Source organism: Canis lupus, chromosome 19 (assembly GCF_011100685.1).
Source record: "Canis lupus familiaris isolate Mischka breed German Shepherd chromosome 19, alternate assembly UU_Cfam_GSD_1.0, whole genome shotgun sequence".
In the NCBI taxonomy this organism is placed as follows: Eukaryota; Metazoa; Chordata; class Mammalia; order Carnivora; family Canidae; genus Canis; species Canis lupus.
In genome coordinates this window covers 16,946,893-16,970,540 of record NC_049240.1, presented here as the reverse complement: position 1 = coordinate 16,970,540, position 23,648 = coordinate 16,946,893, and the positions used below count along the sequence as shown (strand labels likewise).

The 23,648-nt window shown below is 32.2% G+C and overlaps 1 long non-coding RNA gene across 3 annotated transcripts in view; it reads right to left on the bottom strand.

The window, feature by feature from the left end:
- Positions 1–1,123: 1,123 nt before the first annotated feature.
- LOC111091114 overlaps positions 1,124–23,648 on the bottom strand; it is an 82,227-nt gene continuing 59,702 nt past the window's right edge. The window contains exons 4-6 of one of the 3 annotated variants that reach the window (XR_005373762.1): positions 3,072–3,587; positions 2,198–2,287; positions 1,124–1,878 (exon numbers count right to left, since the gene is read on the bottom strand). This is a non-coding gene — a long non-coding RNA (uncharacterized LOC111091114). Of the gene's footprint in view, positions 3,588–23,648 lie in introns of all 3 variants that reach the window. The other 2 variants (XR_005373763.1, XR_005373761.1) reach the window with 2 other exon arrangements.

Genomic DNA, 23,648 nt, shown 5'->3' with positions numbered 1-23,648 from the left:
CCAGCTCCATGGGGTCAGCTAGTGATCATGTCTTGCTGATGATCTCTCCCAGCAGAATGAGAAAGAAAATAGATGTTCATTTCTATTGTCAATTACTGATTTTTAAAAATATTTTATTTATTTATTCATGAGAGACACTGTGGGAGAGTGGCAGAGACATAGGCAGAGGGAGAAGCAGGCTCCTTGCAGGGAGCCTGATGTGGGACCCGATCCCAGGACTCCAGGATCATGCCCTGAGCCTAAGGCAGGTGCTAAACAGCTGAGCCACCCAGGCGTCTCACTGATTTTTTTTTAAAGCCACTTTTTGCTTAAATAAAAGGTATTATAAGGAGACACAATAGGGGAACTTTAGAGCTTCTTTTTTTTTTTTTTAACTTATTTATTCATAAGAGACACACAGAGGGAAAGGCAGAGACATAGGCAGAGGGAGAAGCAGGCTTCCTCCAAGAAGCCTGATCTAGAACTCAATCCCAGGACTCCAGGATCACGCCCTGAGCTGAAGGCAGATGCTCAACTGCTGAAGCCACCCACATGTCCCTAGAGCTTCTAAATTCATATTAAATTTAAAATGCACTCAATCAAAATTTACATGTTGAATTCAAATTACAAATAGGTCATTTCAACATAAGATGGACTATAATTTCAGTAGACATTGGCTCTGGTTTTTAAAAAATAATGGAAAATACATTATTTTCTTCTTGATTACTAGATGATCACTTGTTTTTTTCTCACTGATTTTGGTGAAATATATAAAGATTTAGTAAAAGCGGTTGTAGTGCTATGGATGACATAGTATATTTTGAATTATTACTTCCCAAGTTCTTTATAGAAATTATACACACTCATTAAACTTCAAAAATTTTGAAGTTTTATTTGTTAAGAAAGACAATATGTTAACTGGATATACTGAAAAATGTGTTTGTATTCTTCTTCTTTGAGAGATTAGAGGGTTTGTTTTAATCAATACAGCAATTAATAGCATGTATGTTTCTCTTATCCCTAAACATTACTGTGCATGTCTAGAAATTTGCATATTTATTTGTAATTGGGAAGAAAATTCTATAGTGTTTTAAGTAATTCAAATAAATGATAGAGGACCAAAAAAATTGAAACAAGAAACAAAAACAATAACCAAAAAAACTTTTATTCTTTAAAAAATTTTAAATTTACCCAAGGAATTACATAATTTGTTTCAAAATATATCATCATATTCTAGATTAGGGCTACAGTTGTATTAAATGATCATCAAAGTACTATCAAATCCTTAGATCCTAACAATTTATGAGCACTACATCTGCAAAATTCTAAGTAAAATACATTTAAGCAAGACAGACATATATGGAGTTTTCACTCAGTTATTTAATGTCTATAATTGAATAATTTTTCCATGTTTAAATACAATTTTTTAATGAATTTCAAATTTCTCATCTCCTTGCAAGTAACAGGAAATCCTACAAATGGTAGCAGATATAAATACATCCAGAACTAGACCTACTAGTGCGCTTGTTCAGTATTTACATTCTGTTTCTACTCTGCTACCATTATGTATGTGTCTCTCCCTCTCTTGAAAAGGCCTCATTACTTTCTACTACTACTGACTACCTCCAGCTATATTGAATTATTTTGAAATCTTTGGCCAGGATAGGATTACCTGAAGGCTTCTGCTCCAGTTTTTTTTCTCTTCCTCTCACCTCCTTTTCTGGCTAACTCCTACTAACTAATCTTGCAGATCTCAGCTTAGATAATGTTTCCTCCAAGAAGTCTTTCCGGATTACCAAATTCTGAGTTCAGTGCCCTTCTAAAGTGCCCTTCTCCATGTTTCATAGTGCTGTATTTCCATTGTCTGATTTGTCTCTTTTCCGTGCTGAGCTGCTTGTTCTGTGAAGACAGAGATTGTACTAATGTTCACTGCTATGTTTCCACCCACTAACCAAGTAGTAGCACATCCTTATATTTTGTTTACATATTTTCTTGCTTTGTAACATTTGGAATAAATCCTAAATAGGGACTCAATAAATCTGAATTCTTAAGAGCTTTGATTTAGTCACTCATTGATTCTTCCTATTGTAAATATGTATTATGTACTTATCATATAATAAGAAGTCTGTTTAGCATGGAGATTCATGGATTGTGCATTTCAATAATTAATAGAGATAGATGCAAAGTGCTGGAAGTATTCTGAATATGTAGTCAGTACCTGTATTTGAGGATCAAGGATAACTCTCCAGACAAGTAGAATTTGGGTCATGAGGGCAAAAATATTTCTATCTTCTTCATCACAGAATCCCTAGTGAATAGAATAATGTCATAGCCCTCTTAAAGCTTTGTTAAATAAAGGAATAATTCATTCAAGAGTCAGAGAGAAAGTGGAATGATTTCCACATTAATGCATTAATTGCTTTATAAATGTAAATCTCTGAGAAATTTAGGTTAAAATGCATGTCATTTAATCATACAGGTAATTGAGGCAAAGGTGTATCCCCAGTTTAAGATACCTGGATAAATTCCCTAGTCCACACAACCAACTTTCCTTGCCTATTCCAGATTATGGATCTGTGCTATTTAAAAAAAAAAAAGTAGTGAAAATGGTTATGCCTGATAATATTGATGTTGTTTTCTATCCTCAATTTAGAATCTCTAAGAAGAAAAAACATTTGTAATGTCCTACTAATCAAACCATCCCTTGTGTTAATTATTGCCATGAAAGAATGATTAGGTTAACATGAATAGTAGTGTAAGGGTCAGTTTGAGACCTTACAAGCAGTGAATCTTAGATGATATAATCAAAAGATTACTTTGTAAAAAGAAAACCAGAGTAAAGAGCATCCAGGGCAACTGAACACACATGAATGTTCACTTATATGCACAAAAATACATCCAGATTTATGTTTCAGGACATAGAAATGAATAGGCAATAGTCATTTTCAACTATGCAAACTCATACCATTTGGATGAAGCACAGAGACTAAATGAACTTCTCCATGATCACATATTTAGTGAGTGGCAGAGAACTTCAAGTTCCACATGATTTTTAATACAATCTGCAGACCCCAGGTCCCTGAGGAACTTACTGTGTACACCTTCCTTGTGTAGTCAAGGTGGAGAGCATTCAACTATATGGCACGTTGCAGTCTGGTGAATTGTCTTATACCTTTGTGTTGGGATCTGACATCTCCACTGCTGAAGGAAAGACTTCTCAGCTCCAGGCTAAGCTTAAAAAGTTCAGGAATTGGGGTTCTTGGCCAGTGAGCAACAGGATAGAAACGCAAAAACAGTTGGGTATAGGGATGGGCAAAAATTCAAGCACTTTTGTATTTTTTTTCTTTCCTACCTCTACTCCAAACTGCCCACTGTTACCAAGTTTTAAGGCTGTTTAAGCAGTCATTAAATCTTACTAGGAGATTTCTAGGCCTAGAGTGGCCTAGAGATTTCTAGGCCTTTCAGTTTACAAATAAAAGTTCAGAACTGGGAGCCATCGAACATTTCCTGGAGCAACAATTCATTGCTTGTCGTCCTGAGCATAAGCTTGGCTCAGAAGGAGAAGATTGAAGGTTTCTCTTCTGTCTTTGCTTGAGAATTCATATTCCCTGAAGAGAAGAGAGAAAAGAGTAATATATGAGGGAAAGGGTGTAAAAACACATTCTTTTATTAAATGTAAGAGAGTTAGGGGATATATTTTGTGGGTTTTGTTTCAGTATTTTGAAGTGGGTCCTGAATAAGTGTAGTTTATTTTTTTTCTAATGATACACATATGTTTGTACTTGGTATATTGAAAATATTAAGAACATTTGGTTCAGGGACTGAGGCCTTCAGGAAGACAGTGAGAAGTCCAAATGGATGTTGGATAATTATATTAGATATTTTGTTGAATGAGTTTTTACTTACATAAGTTTCACAAGATAGTTGAAAGTATACAAAGCCTTCCCAAGTACATTTTCTCAAGATTTCTTGAGATCAAATTCCAAACAGCATTTCCTATATTAGTGTTCCTTTTCAAGTTAATTTGCCAGGTGTTTCAGCTGTTCTCCAAGAAGTATAATTCATGTGGGGATGTATGTGAACTCTTCTTTAGCTAGTTTATGTTTAAGATATGCTAGGGCTTATTTATTATTTCCTCATTGTTTTTGTTAATACTCTAAATTATACTTGGAAAAATAATGTGTCTATTTCTCTTTCTACAAGCAAATCTGGTCTGTGAGTAATTTCCAAATCATTTTCTCTTATTATTCAATAAATTATATTTTAATAGGAGACAGAACATTGGAGGAAACTTCTTTTCAGAAAGTAATATAACCGAAAGAAAGAGAATCTTATGACTCTAATGCTTAGATTTTAAATTCTTATTAGTTTATTATTTAATAACTACTTTTGTATTTAACTACTAGGCCTGTGGGCAGACAAGATAATTCCTAAATATTATTAAAATGTTTTCAATATTAAACTGATTATATCAATTACTAAACATCAAACAATTTCTGAAAGCTTATTGGCCGTCACTTCAAACACAACTCCCCAAAGAATCAAATTCTCCAGCCCTTCCCATTGTACTATACACACCCATCAAAACTAACCCAGGATCAACCAAGTCTTTTTTTTTTTTTTTTTTTTTTTCGTTTTTCCCACTTCTTTTTCCTAGCTGTAAAGGGTTTGGAGAAAATTGTGCATCTGTACCTTAAGATTGTATCTTAATGCACGATCTCTGAATTTTGGTGAGTCTTTTAAAAGAGTATTATGCTTTTTTAGTTACTTCAATTAGTTCCTCCTATTGCTCCTCAAAATAGCTCTTAGAACCTTTCTTCACTCATTTTAGGTCTATTGCTTTAGTTCTATTCTTTCAGCAGACTCCATCTCCAAGAACAGAGAGCTCAGGAATGATGTTATATACTCTTCCCACCTTTACTTTTGTTTCTGCTCATCCCTCACTACTTTCCATTAGCATTTTTGAGAAATAAATACCCCTCTTTCTTTTTAAAACTTAATTTTTACCTTTGCTTTTTTGAGGGAATGTCATTTTATTTTCTTTATGTGGATTCCATCATTACTCCAATTTCCCTAGATTGTTTTTCAGTTTTTCTCTTTCTACTCTTACCTTCCACTTTGCCTAAAAACTGATGGAAACATTCCCTGCCTTGAAACTAAAACAAACAAAATCCCTTTCTCAACATCTTCTCATAAAACCACCAAATGTTGCTTCTTTCTTTTACTGCCATCCTATAAAGATGCTTTGTGCTTTGGATTTTTATTTTCCACATTATCCATTCTTTCTTTCCTTAATAGGAACATAACTTCTGTGTGTTTGCAGGACCATAAACTTCAGAAAGGCTGACAGTATATCTTGTTCAAACACTTTGCAAAATGGCTAGGCAATCACTAAATATCCATTGAATAAATATATGCCATCACCATCCTGAAACTGTCTTCATTTAGGTAATCAATGGCTTCATGTAATTGTCAAAATGATTATTTATTTATTTATTTATTGTTTGTTTGTTTGTTTGTTTGTTTATTTATTACCATCTATATGGCTTTCTGCAGCATGAGACCCTTCTGGAAACTTTTTTTCTCACAACTCTTTCATTTTTTGATTTCCATGTTCATAACTTTTCTCATTTTCTTACCTTTTTGAGTACCCTTTATTTTCTTTGGTAACTTTTCTTCTACTCGCTTCATAAGGTTTGGTGAACTACAATGTCCTTTCTTTTCCTAGTTTTATTTCTTCCCAGAGTGGTTTGCTCTTAACACATATGAAGAATATATGTGTATTAGCTTATCTATACATCAAGAAGTCTGCATTTTAAAAACTATATTGATAAAGCTAGTGTGGAATTGATGCAAGATAGACAAATCGATCAATGGAACAGAACAGAGAGTACATAAATAGATTTACCAATATAAGGTCAAATAGTTTTTGACAAAAGCACAGTGGGCAATCTTTTTAAGAAATAATGCTGAATCAACTGAATAATTACATGAAAAAAAGCATTAGCCTTGATTTCTTCATCAGAACAAGCTATTAACTTGAAATAGATTTTAAACATAAATGGAACAAGCAAATGATTATTTATACAAAATTCAAAATTACTAAACATAAAAGAGAAAAGTAACTGGATTTCATAACAATTAAAAACATCTGCTTATCAGAACATATCATTAAGAAAATGGAAAAGTCTACAGACTATGAGGAAAATTCTGAATACATACATTGAACAAAGGATTCCTACAAATCAATAGCTTAAAAAGCAATAAAAATGGTTAAAAGACTAATTATTTCAAAAAGCAAGATATAAGAATGGCCAATAAGCAACTGAAAAAAATGATCAACATCATTAGTCATCAGAAATGCAAATTAAAATCACAATAAGCTATTGCTACACACTCAGTAGAGTGGCTAAAATTTAGAAGATGAACAAACAGTAAGTATGTATGGTGAAGAGTATGCAGAGCAGCTGAACCTTGTTTTTCTGAGTGTGATAGGGTGCAATCCTATTTGGAAAATATGTTGGCAGTCACTATAGAGCTGAGCATGCTCCTACATTATGATCCAGTAATTCCATGTTAGACATCTCCAGAAAAAGAAAGAACATTTTCTATCCCCAAAACTTGTGTAAAAATATTCACTGCAGTTTTATTTATAATAGCAAAATATTGGGAACAACCTAAATATCCATCAAGAGAAGTCATGTATTATAGAATAACAGAATGGAATATTATTCAGCAATACACTACTTTAAAGAATGAGCTTCTAATGCACATGCTTTAAATGTCAAAAATACCATGTTGAGTGAAAGAAGCTAGACCCCCAAAGTTTATATGATTCCATTCATGTGAAGCTCAAAAACAGGCAAGCTAATTCATGGAGATAGAAATTAAAATAGCTATAACCCTGGAAGGAAAGTTATTTTCTTGAAGGGGTAATTGGACTTTTTAGGTAATAAATGTTCTGCATCTCAATTGGGATATTGGTAAGACAGTTGTATAAATTTTCAACACTTTTTTTAAAAAAAGATTTTATTTATTTATTCATGAGAGACACACAGAGAGAGGCAGAGACATAGGCAGAGGGAGAAGCAGGCTTCCTATGGGAAGCCTGATGCAGGACTCAATTCCAGGACCTTGGGATCACGATCTGAGCCAAAGGCAGATACTCAACCACTAAGTCACCCAGGTGCCCCATTGTCAACACTCTTGAACTCTCTTCTTAGAACTATATATTTTACTCTAATTATATCTCAATTAAAATTAATTAAAACATCAATATTTTCATACTTCATTTTGCTCTTGAAATTCAAACATTTATTACTGTTTATTGAGTATCTTTGCCTTCATAGTTCCATGTTGATTGTAATACATTAAATAGTAGAACGCGGTATATTTTTTTCCAAGTTCTCAACTTTTCTTCTCTTCCTTGCTTCATTCGTTGGTTGATTGCATCACCATAACCTCAGTTAGTCAAATCTTAGGAATGTTAAGCCTTTCTGTCTTCTTCTCACCTATTCCCTCTATTCTGTTTCTATTTTGGATGTTTTGTGGTTTACACTTCCAAACACAGTTCTTCTGTCACTTATAATGCTATACTGCTCTTACATCAATTATGACATAAGCCTCTTGCTTTGAGTATCAATTAATTCTATCTTTCATGCAGTTTAGGGCATTTTTCTATCATTCATATGCCGTATGCAAACATGCTATCATTTCAATACCTGCCTACAAGCCTTAATCACTTTATTGTCTATGTAGAGTTTGAAAACTGTTGCCTCCAAACTGGATTTAGTCAACAAAAATGTTTAATACTTATGATGTTTTCAAAATATTAGAATTTGTTGATAACTCTTGACAAACTGCCCATAAAAATTGGAATTGCCAGTTTTTCTGAAAAAAAATCAGAAGGTCTAACAATACTGTGCTTGAGTCCTCACAGATCAGTTGTCTCCTGTTGAGTTAGTCACTCACCATTAGATGGGGGCATGCACTAGCTGTTCTCCACTGTCCCCCTCACTCTTCCTGACAGGTTCTGTTTCACCCAGTCATTGTACTTGTCAGGTTTGGGCTTTAGTAAGACTTGAAAAATAAGAATCTTCACAAATTTGTCTCAGTTTTATTTTTAATGTATTTTCACATGGTCCTTGAAAGTTCACAGGTTTCTTCAGTTACCTTCTTCCCTTTCTGAAATTCTCATCTATTTTCTTTATGTATCTCCATCTTTCTCTTCTTCCTGTACACCAATATCTACTCCAGCAAAACCACAACTCCTACATATTCTGCAGATTAGTTAAAATTTATTTTATTTTTTTAAAGATTTTGTTTATTTACTTATGAGAGATACAGAGAGAGAGAGAGAGAGAGAGAGAGAAGCAGAGACATAGGCAGAGGGAGAAGCGGGCTCCATGCAAGGAACCTGATGTGGGACTCGATCCTGGGACTCTGGGATCACACCCTGAGCCAAAGGCAGATGCTCAACCACTGAGCCACCCAGGCATCCCTGGGATTAGTTGAAATTTAAATATTCTCTTATCCCTTCCTGAAAATTATTATTTTACTTGTTTTATACATTCCTGAGATAACTTATGTCACAGTGTAGTTGTGCCCCCCCATATCTGATTTTTCTGCAACACTATGAGCACTGGGTAAAGAATCATATCATATTCATTCTTAGATCTCTAGGAGCTGGCGCTTGGTCTGTGCCCTTTGAATTAGCCCTCACAATAATCCTCAAACATACATGTTATTGTCCACATTCTAGTTGTAGAAACTGCAGCTTAGTTCATGTATTTGGCCAATAAAGAGTGGTTCTGTCTGACTTGTGTTTATGGTATTTGTTCCATGAAGCCAAACTGCCATTTTGAATTTACAATAAAAGACATAGATATAATAATTTTATTCAAGAGAAATTTAGGGACAAATTTAGGTAATCATATTTATTTAAGTAAATATATTTGTATATAATGAAAATTACTTAATGTGTTAGAAAATTTAAAACTGATAAATTTGATAGAATGTAGGCTATTTCTTGTAAAGGAATCATATATTGTCAATATATTGAAATGCCTAATATCTTAACTAAAATATAATTAAATTGTTTTTCTACTTTAAAAAAAGTATGGACAAATTTTAAACTTCACTTAAAGATATCATTAATGCAGAATTGAACAGAAATAAAGATGATAGTACTATATTCAGAATGGTAGAGAAAAAAGAAGCCAATAAAAGGCATGTCATAAATTTCATGATGAATTGGCCATTCATTGCAATTTGCTGCAGTAGAGCAAAACAAAATAAAAAACTATATTATTGTGATGTTAAAGTCAATTGAAGAGAATAAAATGTGCAATTACTACATCAGTAAATACATAGTGACCTTACTTGAAGTTTCCCCTCAATAATTAAATAAAAAACAACAAAATTAGTCACATGGAATTAGGATTAATGTCCAACAAAAATTTTTAAACATTTAACAGAACCTGAGAGTATAACTTTGGACAGCTTTAAAATGGCTTAGATTCTTGTAGACTCAAAGGAAACATCTTTTAGAGAGAAAGATGGTTTAAAAACCTATTATTTTAGTTATGGATATTTTGCAATGAAACTACAACATATATAATTAAAAACTGTCTTACAAAAAGCAAAAGATCTTAATTAAACCATGATCCAAAAGAAATCTTTCTAACAATATTAAAGATTATTTGATTCAAAGTTCAGAAATTTGCAATAATTTGTTTCTAGCCTTAAATTAGTCATTTGATATAAGAGGCACTACTCACTGAGTATTTTGGGTGCATTTTGTGCTAAAAGACTTCCAGATTTAGAAAGAAATGTCAATCCAACTCTTAAAATATCAAATTTATAGTGTAGGTTTTTAAGTTGCCTCTTAATGTCAAAGAAGAATTTTAGCCTAATATGGAAAGATTAGTTTCCATCATGACAAAATTGTGCATTTACATTTAGCTCTATTTTAATTTTTGTGAAAGATATACAATTTGTGTCTAGATTGTTTTTTTGCATGTGTATATTCAATTGTTCCAACACTGTTTAAAAGGCATTTTTTCTCCATTGTACTGCCTTTTGTCCCTTTTCAAAGATCAATTGAATATATTATGTGAGTATTTGAGTATTCCTGAGTGCTCTATTCTGTTTCATTGATCTCCCCCCACCCCCCACCCCCCACCAATGTCAAGCTGTCTTGATTACTTTAGCTCTATGGTAAGTCTTAAAATCAGGTAGTGCCAGTCCTTAGACTCTATTCTTCTTCTTCAATATTGTGTGGAGTATTCTGGGTCTGGGTCTTTTGCCTATCCATATACACTTTAGAATTAGTTTGTTGATATCCACAAAATAACTTGCTGGATTTGAATTTCATTGAACCTATAGATCAAGTTGGGAAGAACTGACATCTTGATGCTGAGTCCTCATATCGACGAACATGGACCATATCTCCATTTATTTTAATTATTCTTTGATTTCTTTCATCAATGTTTTGTAGTTATTTTCATATAGATCTTATACAACTTTGTTAGATTTATACTTAAGTAATAATGTAATGTAAACTGCAATGTAATGTAAACTGTAAACTAATGCCTAATGTAAACTGCAAATTCCACTTGTTCATTGTATAGATAGGAAAGTGGTTGGCTTTTCTATATTAACCTTGTATCGTGCAACCTTGCTATAACAATTTATTAGTTCCTAGAGTTTTTGTTGGTTCTTTTGGATTTTCTACATAAATGATCATGTCATCTCTGAACAAAGACAATTTATGTCTTCCTTTCTAATCTTTCATTTCCTTTCCTTGTCTTATTGGATTTAGCCAGGACTTTCAGTATGATGTTGAAAAGGGGTAGAGAGAGAAGACATCCTTGCCTTGTTTCTGATCTTAGTGGGAAAGTTTTAAGTTTCTCATCATTAAAAATTATGCTAACTAGTAATGTGGTAGGTATTCTTCATCAAGTTGAGAAAGTTTCCCTCTATTTCTAGGTTACTACATAGTTTTATCACAGGTAGGTATTGGCTTTTATCAAATGCTTTTTCTACATTTATTGATGTGACCATGTGTTTTTTCTTCTTCAGTCTGTTGGTATAATAGATTACATTGATTGATTTCCAGATATTGAGTCAGCCTTGCATATGTGGGTTAATCCCACTTGATTGTGGTATATGATTATTTTTATATAATGTTGGATTCAACTTTCTAATATTTTCATGAGGATTTTTGCATTTATGTTCATGGGAGATATTGGTTTGTAATTTTCTTGTGATGTCTTTGTCTGATTTTGGTGTTAGAGGAATGCTGGCCTCAGAAAATAAGTTAGGAAGTACTTCTTTACTTCTGTATTCTGGAAGAGATTGTAGAGATTCATAAATTTCTTCCTTAAATGTTTGATAGAATTCATGGGTGAACCTGTCTGGACCTGGTGATTTCTTTTTTGGAAGGTTATTAATTTCAATTAAATTTAATAGATATAGTCTTATTCAGATTATCTGTTTCTTATATGAATTTTGGATGATTGTTTCTTCAAAGGAATTATCCCTTTTGTTTAGGTTATACAATTTATGGGCATAAAGTTTCTCATAATATTCCTTCATTACCATTTTAATGTTTATGCAAAATTTAATGATGTCCTCTATTTCATTTTTGGTATTAGTAATTTATGTCTTCTCTTTTATTCTTAGCCTGGCCAAATACTTATCTTTTTTTTAATCTTTCAAATAATTAGCTTTTGGCTTTATTGTAATCTTCTCTATTGCTTTCCTGTTTTTCCCCAGTTCCACTGATTTCTGCTCTAATAATTACCATTTCTTTTCTTCTACTCATCTTGGACTTAATTGGCTTTGTTTTTCTAGTTTCTTAAGGTGGAAGCTTACTCTTTCTCCAATGTTCTTCCTTCTTGATGTAGATCCAAATTACTGACCTATATCATTTTCCTTTTTTCTGAAGAACTTCTTTTGACTTTTTTTTTCAAGGAGAGAAAGAATATTGCTCAGCCATTAGAAATGACAAATACCCACCATTTGATTCAACATGGATGGAACTGGAGGGTATTATGCTGAGTGAAATAAGTTAATCGGAGAAGGACAAACTTTATATGGTCTCATTCATTTGGGGAATATAAATAATAGTGAAAGGGAATAGAAGGGAAGGGAGAAGAAATGTGTGGGAAATATCAGAAAGGGAGACAGAACATGAAGACTCCTAACTCTGGGAAACGAACTAGGGGTGGTGGAAGGGGAGGAGGGCGGGAGGTGACTGGGTGGCAGGCACTGAGAGGGGCACTTGACGGGATGAGCACTGGGTGTTATTCTGTATGTTGGCAAATTGAACACCAATAAAAAATAAATTTATTATTAAGAAAAAAAGGAGAGAAAGTCTTTCTATATGAGAAAGTCTTTATTTCTCCTTCATATCTGCTCTATCTGTATCTGGTTCTGATGCTCTCACAGTCTCTTCAAATTGTATTTTTTGTCTTTTAATATGTTTCATAATTTTTTGTTGAAAGCTGTATAGTATAGTAGGTAAATGGAACTCTAGTGAATAGATCCTCAGTGATGTGCTGCAAATATGAAGTGAGGAGAGTGTTCTATAGTCTGTGATTATACCTCAGTCTTTTAGTGAGCCTGTGTCCCTGTACTGTGAATTTTGCAAATGCTTATCGGGTTTTCCCCCCACTTGGATGGGGCAGGAGAATGTTAAGGGATTAGAGTTGGTTCCCTTTACCCAGGTTAGTTAGGCTCTGGTGAAACAGCTTCTTTGAGGGCAGGCCTGGTTAAGAAGAACCAAATGCTCTGGCATATTTTAAAATGGAATTATATCCCACCACCACTTCAGGAAGCACGAGGAGATTTTCCTCTGATATTCACTATGAGAACATCATAGCTTCTGGAGGTAAACTACAAGTTACTATGTCCCTCGTAGTACTGGGTTTCCTTGGAGCTTTTAATTCTCAGACTTGTTCACAGTTAGTCTCCAGAAACTCCTCAATTACACTTTAAGTTTTCCTACTTCAATACTAGTTCCCACTAGTAAACCACCTGCTTTCCTTGCCTCATAAATTTTTGAGGCCTTCCTTGGCCTCATTTTTCCATATTTAAAGCTAAGCAGCATTGAATAGAGACTTTGTTAAGCTTCCATCTTTTCATCTGATTTTCCTTTCTACTTTTAAGGATACTTGTGATTACACTGGACCTACCAGGATAATCCAGGATTATTTATTTTAAAGTCAGGTGATTAGCAACATTTATTCTATCTGCAATACTAATTCTCCTTTGCTATATAATAGCATATTCAGAGATTCCAAAGTTTAAGATGTAGGCATCTTGGGATGGGGGCATCCTCTGTCTATATACTGATATACTCATTTTAAAGGCAAATCAATCCATGCAAGAAGAATAAAACAGCTTTATCAATCCCATACAAATATTTGTTTGTGGTAGGAGGGTTGGGTCAGTATTTGAAAACATGCCAGTATTTTTGGAACAACTTGAGTATGTGAATTTATTACTTCAGTTATAAATTTTATGATATCTAAATACATACAACTCAATATCTTTATTGAAAATTTAGCACCTAGAAGAGGTATAGTAGAAGCATAAGATATATGCTTTATTACAAAGACAATATGAAAAAAGTAAAATATTTCATTATAATGTTATATTAATTATATTTTAAAATCATTGGGTATATACTAGGATAAATAAAATATATTGTTGATATTAATTTTATCTGTTTCTTTTAATTTTTTCTACGTTGGCTACTAAGAAAGTACATATACAGCTTACATTTTAGTTCTACTGGAAAATCCTGGTATAAAGCTATCATGGTTACAGATTTTCTTTATATTGTTACTTGACTTCCCTAATGCTAATTCCATATATAATATAAAAGAACTGAGTGAAGCCTGGGTTGTAGTGTATGAATGTGCAGAACACAGCTGGCACAGCTATTATTGGCTGCTCATAAGGAAGGAATGTTAGACACAGAACACAAATTCATCAAGTCTACCCCATGTGATAGACATTGCCTATTGGCAGCCAGAATCAATATCCATTATTCTACTATTTCTTTTATATTCCATATATTAAAAGACTGAGAAGTAAATTTGCCAGACTCCATCACGAGAGTGTGATTGAAGTCTGCCAATGAGATGGCAACCATGTGATTTTTTTGGAAGGCAGAAGGAAGGTAAAAGCCATTCCCTTTCCTTTTGCCAGTGTTTTTTGGGGAGGTTGTACTCTACATTTCATTTCCCTCATTACTAACTTTCTGGATAGTGGCAGCCATTAAGTTGGTAGCAGTTCCTTTCTCCCGTGTACCTGATCTCTGGATAGTGACTATGGTACTATGACACATAGTGACAGCTCTCTGGTCTTTCTATCCCTAGCTCTCTTAAAAATGTCACATGCTTTTAATGATCTGTATAAAGAACTTCTTTGTTAAAATGCAAGTCATTTAAAAAAAATAAAAAATAAAATGCAAGTCATTTGATTGTAATTATCATTTTAGTTTCCTTATCACACAGGTTATTAGAAATGCTAAAATAATATCTATTAAATTTCTCGAAAAAATGTAAGAAATAGTAAATGTTCATACTTTTTATGTCATGAGTATGAATTGGAAATGATTGCAATAATCATACTTAGAAATTAAGGCAATAAAGGAAATTCAGTGATCACTGCAAAGTAAATACAATATAGTTCATATAAATCTTATCACATTGGGTGATAAAAAGACACTATAACTATAAATCCTTTATGTTCAAAGGCAAGTTATGTTCAAAAAGCAGAGTTCTTCACTTTAAAAATGGATGATTCACAATTTATTTTAATGTAAAAATTCCTTAAAAGCCTTTTGTTAACTGGTTTACCCTCAATTAGATGTTATTAGATTTTTTTAAAAATGCACTTTACTAGTATGTTCATACCAGTTTTCATAATGTTGATTCTGACTGCCAGACCCACAAGGAATAAATGATCATATATACTTACTCAATATGCACCTGCTTATAAAGTGTTTTTGAAGAAGAAATTACATTATTAAAAAATTTCTTGTCATTATATAGAGTTAATTTTGAAGTATAGAGATTAGAACCCTTAAGAGCAGCTAGTAGACAATTGTAGTGTTTCAGACAAATTATCACAAGGACTTAAACAAATATGGAGAAATGTGAGTGAAAAGGAATGACTGATGTTGAGTGAAATTTTGCAATACTAAATTGACAGAAATTGGGGATTACTATTGTCAGCCATTGGGAAAGTACCCATGGTGAATTTGAGTTTCCAGAGTTCAGATGACAGGTGTGTCAGCAGGAAAAGGAAGAGCAAGAATGTTTTTACAATTCAGGAGTGGCAGATGAATTAAATTTATAATGGTTGAATTGGGATTCTTAAAGAATATCCACGTAGAGATTCTTGGTGAGAGCTAAGAGAGAACACAAAGAACAGAGAAGAATTGATCCTGAGGACCTTAGGTGGTTCTTAAGAAGAACAGACTTAAAGAAACAAGGGAATATGGCCAAAGGCACAATTTTAGTGTCTTCTCAATATTCTGGAACCCAGATAAGGAACTTGAAAAAGAGGCAAAGAGAGAACAGCTATAAAGACAAGAAAATAAGAAGAATCATCAAATGTTAAAGGCAGAGGACATAAAATAAGTATTCAATAAACTGAAACATACAGAGAGATGAAGAAATGAGACTCCACAAGCACTAATGAGTTTGACAATAAAATAGTGATTTCTTTTTTTTTTTTAATTCTGAGAGTAGAAACCTAAATCTGAAGGGTAAATGTCAGTGGTGCCTAGAGGCACTACCTCCAGACATTTCTTTGTTTACCATTTTTAATAGATTAAAGTATATATCATAACTTTATGGATACTGCCAATTTTATGCATTGTCCATCTTTATATCATTAGTACATATGTTTCAGCAAGGTGTACTTTTCATTTCTTCAATGGACTTTCATTGTTCACAAATTGTATGTTAACAGTAGTGTTAAAATATTTGTGCTTCCGGGATCCCTGGGTGGCTCAGTGATTTAACACCTGCCTTCAGCCCAGGGCTTGATCCTGGAGTCCCGGGATCAAGTCCCACATCGGGCTCCCTGCATGGAGCCTGCATCTCCCTCTGCCTGTGTCTCTGCCTCTCTCTCTGTGTCTCTCATGAATAAATAAATAAAATCTTAAAAAAAATTGTACTTCTTCAAACTTTTAACTATAGTCTATCTTTCAAAAAAGGGAAACAAAAAAAATTTGGTTACTTTTTGAAATGCCATATGAGCCCATAAATTTGATTTCTAAGTTCTAAGAAAACTTACCAACACTAATAATTTTCTAAGCTATTTTCAGTTTTAATATTTCCCCTTTTAAAAAATGGCTCTATAGCATCCAGAAAATAGTCTGGGGGCAGGGATGTCCAAATATCATATTGTTTCTACCTTATGGAGTTGTTTGTATGTTTGATGTGTGGTTGTGGGGGGAGGAGATTTAACATAGGACTAATAAAACTTACTTTCCATTGTGTTCTGTGGTGACACAGCTTAACAGTTTAACTCATACCATATTATATTTACTTCTACTTGTAGCCTTAGGCAAAGCTAAAAATACCAGAGGCTCCTGTTACATCTCTATTTAGATATATCTCTCAGAAAAAGAACAGGAAATAAAAGACTACAATGATACAAATCTCAATTTTCAGACAAAATATTTGAATCAAAGAGGTCAAGACTATTACTCTTAAAGTTGGAAATGATAAGCAAACAGCTCCATATCTTTCCATGTATGCAACTGGTCAATATAATTGATCTTGAGTAATTACATGACATTTCAAAACCATGATTTTTTTGAGGTGTAAATCATTAAAATAAAAATATTAAATATAAACTAGTTTTATAATATTTCTTAAATTAAGAATCTATATTGTCATATTATCAGGCATCTAAAGAACACTTGAATGATCATTAAAATATAGAATCTACTTTCAAATATCTAAAGATATTTAAGTGTGCTAAGCCTCACCAGGGTTTTTAACTTTTATTGTGCTAGATAAGTTAAAGAAATAATTTATATCATTTAAATTTTTATTTTGCTTATTTATGGCCCCTTACTCTTGCTGTATTGTTAGGCTATTTTTCTAAGATTTTGAAACATTCTGTGTCATTAGGACTACTTGATGGTGAGAAATATTTATTTTGTTGGAAATGTGTGAGTTTATAGAATTAAATAAAAATTATGAAAGAAATATTGGTTCTGTTTAACATAAATCATAAATGCTGACTCACCATTTTATTTTACTATTTCTAATCAGACAGGATTAGAGTGGAAAACTTTAATTTTCCTGCACAAATAAGAAAGAGTATATAAAATTTATACAATGATTGTAGTTCTACAGGTTATTATTTAAATGATGAAAAGAAACCATATTACAAAACAGAAGTCTACCTATTGTTTTATTAATGGGCTTTAAGTATAAGAAAACAAGTTTATATGAAATTATAAATGTGACATTTATGTACTATGGCAAGATCTGACTCAAAGTAAATTTAAACGTGAGGCTTGCATTTAATACATCCACATGTTAATGAAGGAAAAAACAAATTTATGTGAAATATTTTTGATTTTACATTCTTATTGAAAAACAGATGCTAGGAACCTCTAAAAGGATAGAAGGATATATTACAAGCCTTCAGAACAAGAATGTATGTTATCATTTCTAAGATAATCCCTAAAGGAACAAAGATTAAAAATTGATGGAAGTAAAAGGAAGTAATAAAGTTCTTGATTAATCAAAAATAAAGCCAAAAACAGGGGAAGGGGTAACACAAAAATAGATAAACCAAATTAAAAACAATAGTAAGAAGATAAATATAAATACATGTATGTCAGTAATTACTACTCTTAGTAGTAAAGATTGTGGGATTAAAATAAAACAAAACCCAACTCTATGATGCTTTAAAAAGTCACTCTTTAAATATAGGGACATTAAAAGGTTTAATACAAAAGGACTGAACACATACAATGCAAATACTAACAAAAATAAAGCTGATGAAGCTCTAGAAATATTAGACAAAATAGACTTTGAGCAAAATAGAGCTCTACAAAAAAGGATCAATACAACTGAAAGATAATACAATCTTAAATCTGAATCACACAAAGTATTACTAAACTATTGGAAATTGACAGAACTAAAAAACAAACAAACAGATAAACCAGTAAATATAGAGAAAGATTACAATACACCTCTCAATAGTTAGTGGAACATATAGAAAAAATATTCACAAGAATATACAAAATCTAAACAAAAACTTTTGAAAACTTGGCCAAATGGGTTTATCAAGAATATTATATACAACAGCAACATAATTCATATATACTTTTTCAAGTGCACATGCAATATACATGTTTTCAAGTACATATACAATAGACCCACAATGTTTGAGGCCATTGACAAAGCCTTAATCAATGATAACAATGGAATTAATTAGAAAATAATAAAAATAAGATAATAGAAAACCACTAATTTCCTGAAATTTGGAAAATTTCACAAATGTATAGCTTTAAATAAATATGTTAAAAAGAGAATGATTAAAAATCAGTAACTCAAAATTCTATCTTAAGATACTAGTAAAAAACAAAACAAAACAAAGCAAAATAATTAATTTGCAACAGCATGAATGGACCTTAAGGGCATTATGCTATATGAAATAAGTCATCAAAGAAAGACAAATAGCATATAATCTCACTTACATGTGGAATTAAAAGAAATTGTAGATACGGAGAACAGATTGCTGATTGCCAAAGATGGGGGTAATGGGGGTGGGCAAAATGAATGGAGGAGGTCAAAATGTACAAACTTCCAGTTATTAAATAACTCATGCGGGGACACCTGGGTGGCTCAGGGACACCTGGGTGACTCAGCAGTTGAGCGGTCTTCCTTTGGCTCAGGACATGATCCTGGAGTCCCAGGATCAAGTCCCACATTGGGCTTCCTGCGAGGAGCCTGCTTTTCCCTCTGCCTATGCATCTGCCTCTCTCTCTGTTTCTCTCATGAATAAATAAATAAATAAAATCTTAAAAAAAAAAACTCATCGGGATGTAATATATGGCTAATAAATATATTGCATATTTAAAAGATCTTTAGTTTCCTCATCACACATAAAAAATGTTACTATGTATGGTGACAGATATTAACTAGACACTGTGGTGATCATTTTGCAATATATAGAAATATTGAGTCATTATGCTATATACCTCAAATAAAATTAACAAAACTGTAACTAATCAAGACTGATCAAAATATAAGCAGAGAAGAAAAGGTTACCAATATCAAGAACATAGATTCTACAGATAGCTAAGATATAACAGGAAAATATAAACAACTTTATGTGAATAAATTTAATTTAGACTACTCAATGAGAAATACTAAAAATATTCATCCTGAGCTCGGAAAAATGAAAGACAATTCACAACTGGCTACTGTCACAATTTCTAATTGTCATTATATAGGAGATCCTAGCTAGTACTATAAACCAAAGATAAGAAATTAACCATAAAGATTAGAAATACATTGTCATTATTTGAAGACTATCTTATTGTGAACCTAGAAAATCTAATAGTAGTGACTAGAATTAACTATTAGAATTAATTAGCAAATTTAATTTTTTGTCTTATCTTCACAGTCAAAATACAATATCTAATTCTTATGTACCATTAAAAATTAAAAGGAAACAAAAATGAAAATGTTATTTACATTGTATAAAAATATCAAATAATCTAGAAATAAATATATCACAAGATGCATAAGATGCTATGCTTAAATCTATGAAGCATTATTAAAGGAAATTTTTTAAATGTGTATAAATGGAGAGATAGACAATATTCATGGGTTGGAAGAAAATATTGTAATACAGCAATGCTCCATCAAATCAATCTATATATTGACCTAAAGTCTAGTGAAAATGTCAACTTTTTCTGTGGCAGATATTGACAAAATCATCTAAAATTTATATGAAAATCCAAAGAATCAAGCATAATAAAGGCAGTTTTGAAGGAGAGAAAACATGGAAAGTTTACTAATACCAGATGTGATGACAGCATGGTATTGGACCAAGAGTAGAAAAACAGCAATGGAATAGAACAGTTTAGAAACAGAAAATACAAAAACAATACTGAAATACTATTGTCAGTGGTTAACTTGATCTTTTCAATAAATGGTGCTCAATTAACTATTCATATAATGAAAGTATTTAAATCTCTATGTCACATCATTTATGAAAAAATATCAGTCCTAGTTGATTTGAGGACTTAAAAATAAATGATAAAATAATGCAAATTATAGAGGAAAGAATAAGAGAACATTTCATCAGGTGGGAATGATAAAGGTTTCTTAAAAAGAACAAAAAAATGTGCTTATCAAAAATAAATTGTAAATTGAATTTTATTAGTTTTCAAAGTTCTATTAATCAAAAGACACCAGTAAGAAACTGAAAAGGAAAGCCACAGCAAAAGAGAAATATAATACATATATCTAACAAAGAATTTAGATTTAGAATATTGAATAAACTCTTAAATGAATATGAAAAAGATACTATAAAATAGAAATATGGTCCAAAGACATTTCACAAGAGGATATCCAAATGTTTATAAATATGAAAAGGTGTTCATCATTGTTTATTAGGACATACAAATTCAAATAAATCTGAGATAATACTACCCATCTACCAGAGTTGCTAGAATGAAATAAGCTGAAAATATCAAGTGTCTGTGAGCATGTAAAGCAAAACTATCATACATTTTAAGTAGAAAGATAATTTTGTATCATCGCTGTAGAAAAATTGGCTATTACATAGATAACACATATATTTCCTGTAACACAACAATTCTTCTCCACTGTATACATCCTCCAGAATGAATACAAATATTCAGAAATAGATATGTCTTACAATCCTAATAGAAGCACTATACTTAATAGCTGAAAACTACTAAAGTATCCCCCACAGGGATAAATAAATATTGTTACATTCAATAGAATATTGAATGCTATACAGTAAAGAAAATGCACGTTAATGCTGCAATAAAGAAAATGTATCTAACAAACAATGTTGGTTGAAAGAGAAGTAGAAAATATATTATTCTTCCTACAAAAGTAATTTAGATGATCTCATATTATTAAGAAAGTCAGTTCTAAATGAATTACAAATATAATTGTGACAGAAAAAAATTAAGCCCTTTTAAAAATACTTTATCCTCATTTTAATCTTTGAATGAGGAAGGAGTTCTTGAAAAAAATAAACGCAAACAAAAAAGAAACATATTGATTAAATTAAATGTGTTAACTACATTAAATGTAATTAAGTTACATTAAAGAATTTTGTTTATCAAACAACAGCATAGAATGAGAAGACAAATCACACCTGAGGGAAGAAATTTGCAGTACATTTAATTGATAAAAGTTTCATAAGGAAGGCACATGATGAGATGAGCACTGGGTATTATACTATATGTTGGCAAATTGAATTTAAATTAAAAAAAGTTTCATATCTACAATAAAGAACTCATTATAAATAAGAATAGACAAATTAACAGTAAAATGAGTAAAATACATGGATGTCTTTCTCAGAATAGGGCATGCAAAATGTGTAGGAATATGAAAAGATGCCCAATTGCATTAGCAATTGGGCAACTACAAACTAAAACCAAAATAAGGTATCATTTCCTGTAGGATTGATTGGGAAAAATTTTAAAGCCAGGCAAAAACAAGTATCTGCAATTAGAAGGATTAACATGAACAAAACATGGGAGTATATATTTTACCACCACTTTGGAAATAGTATCACATTACCTAGTAAAGTTGAACATGTACTCATCATATGGTCCCAGGATTCCATTCCTTTATATATTCTTGAAACACAACAATATATATTTTCAACACTGTTGAAAATTGTAGACATAGTAGTATGGTTTATGATGGGAAAAAAAATCCATTCAATTTTTGAATGCCAGTAGGGATTCAATACTAGAATTATTATATGTCAATGAAAAAATGTAAAACTCTAAGTTATGTGCACCAATATGAATGGACCTTAAAAACAGGACTGAAAGTAAATAGTTAGCTGCAAAATAATTCTCATAATTCTGCTTTTTAAAATTCAAAAATGGCAAAACTTAACAATAGATTATTTAGAGATGCATACATACATATTAGATATATACATACATATTAGATCATTTATTTATCTTTTTAAAATATTTTATTTTAGAGAGAGAGAGAACACATGCAAGTTGGGGGAGAGGCAAGGGAGGGAGAGAAAGAGACTCTCAAGCAGACTCTGTGCTGAGGGCAGATCCTGATGCGGGGCTTGGTCTCATAACCCTGAAATCGTGACCTGAGCTGAAACTAAGAGTTGGATGCTTAACTGACTGAGCTGCCCAGATGCCCCAGGTGGTAAAATTATTTTAAGAAATAAGTGAATGATACATACTTCAAAAAAAACTACTATAACAATTCTGAAAAATGCAGGTGTATAGCTGGATACTTGACTCAAGTATATACAATACATAGAGACATATTTCAGATATGTGAAGGCCCCCAAAATATTGTCCCTATGCACTCCTTTTTTAATGAATAATTGAAGTATTAACTAATACTGTAGTAGTAATATAGTAATGTAGTAATACTGAAGTAGTAATGTAAACCAAGATAGAGAAAGACATAGATACAGGAATGGGTGGATCTAACCCAAGAGAAAGGGGAAGAGAAACTTTAGGGTGACTGGGAATCAGGTAGATTTTTAAAATAATCTTAGGGAGGGAGAACAAGCTTCAGGAAAATAAGAGACTTAGTAAATAAATAATAGGAGAAGTGATTTGTTGGTGATTATTGTTTTTGATTTGGTGGTGATTACATCCAGAGAGAAAGAGAAAAGAGGGAAGGGGGTGGGGAAAAAGATAAGAGAAAAGGAGGGAATTCTTGATTTAAGGAAAATAAGTTTGTACAACTAAAAATGCAATTACAGTACAATGCTTGGTGCTATAGTCAACAATAGCATATAGTTATGATGATGTAAACACTAGCTATTTAATTCAATAAGTCAGTAGTTACATAATTACTTGAGGATAAGGAAAGACAGTTTGAAGAAAGAGATCTATCTCCATCTGGCCTAACCAAAGTCAATAGATAAATGCTAAATTGCTAATCACTAATAATAATGTAAGCATATTTTGGTTAGAAATGTGGAAAAAAATGTGGAAAAAATGTCTCTGGAGAAGTTGTCTGAGTGATGGAAAGACATAGGGTTAGGGATCCCTGGGTGGCGCAGCGGTTTGGTGCCTGCCTTTGGCCCAGGGCGCGATCCTGGAGACCCGGGATCGAATCCCACATCAGGCTCCCGGTGCATGGAGCCTGCTTCTCCCTCTGCCTGTGTCTCTGCGCCTCTCTCTCTGTGACTATCATAAAATAAATAAAAAAATTAAAAAAAAAAAAAAGACATAGGGTTAGTGACTGCACTCTGCTATCAGCCTTTGGTACATTAGGAAAATTTGTGTACTAATTCCTGATACTTAAAAAAATAATGAATAAAACTTTTCAGGTTTCTACTTTATTTTTATTCTGTAAAACCCCACTAATGTTGATGGATCTGTTTGGTAAATAAATAGTCAATAGCCTGAA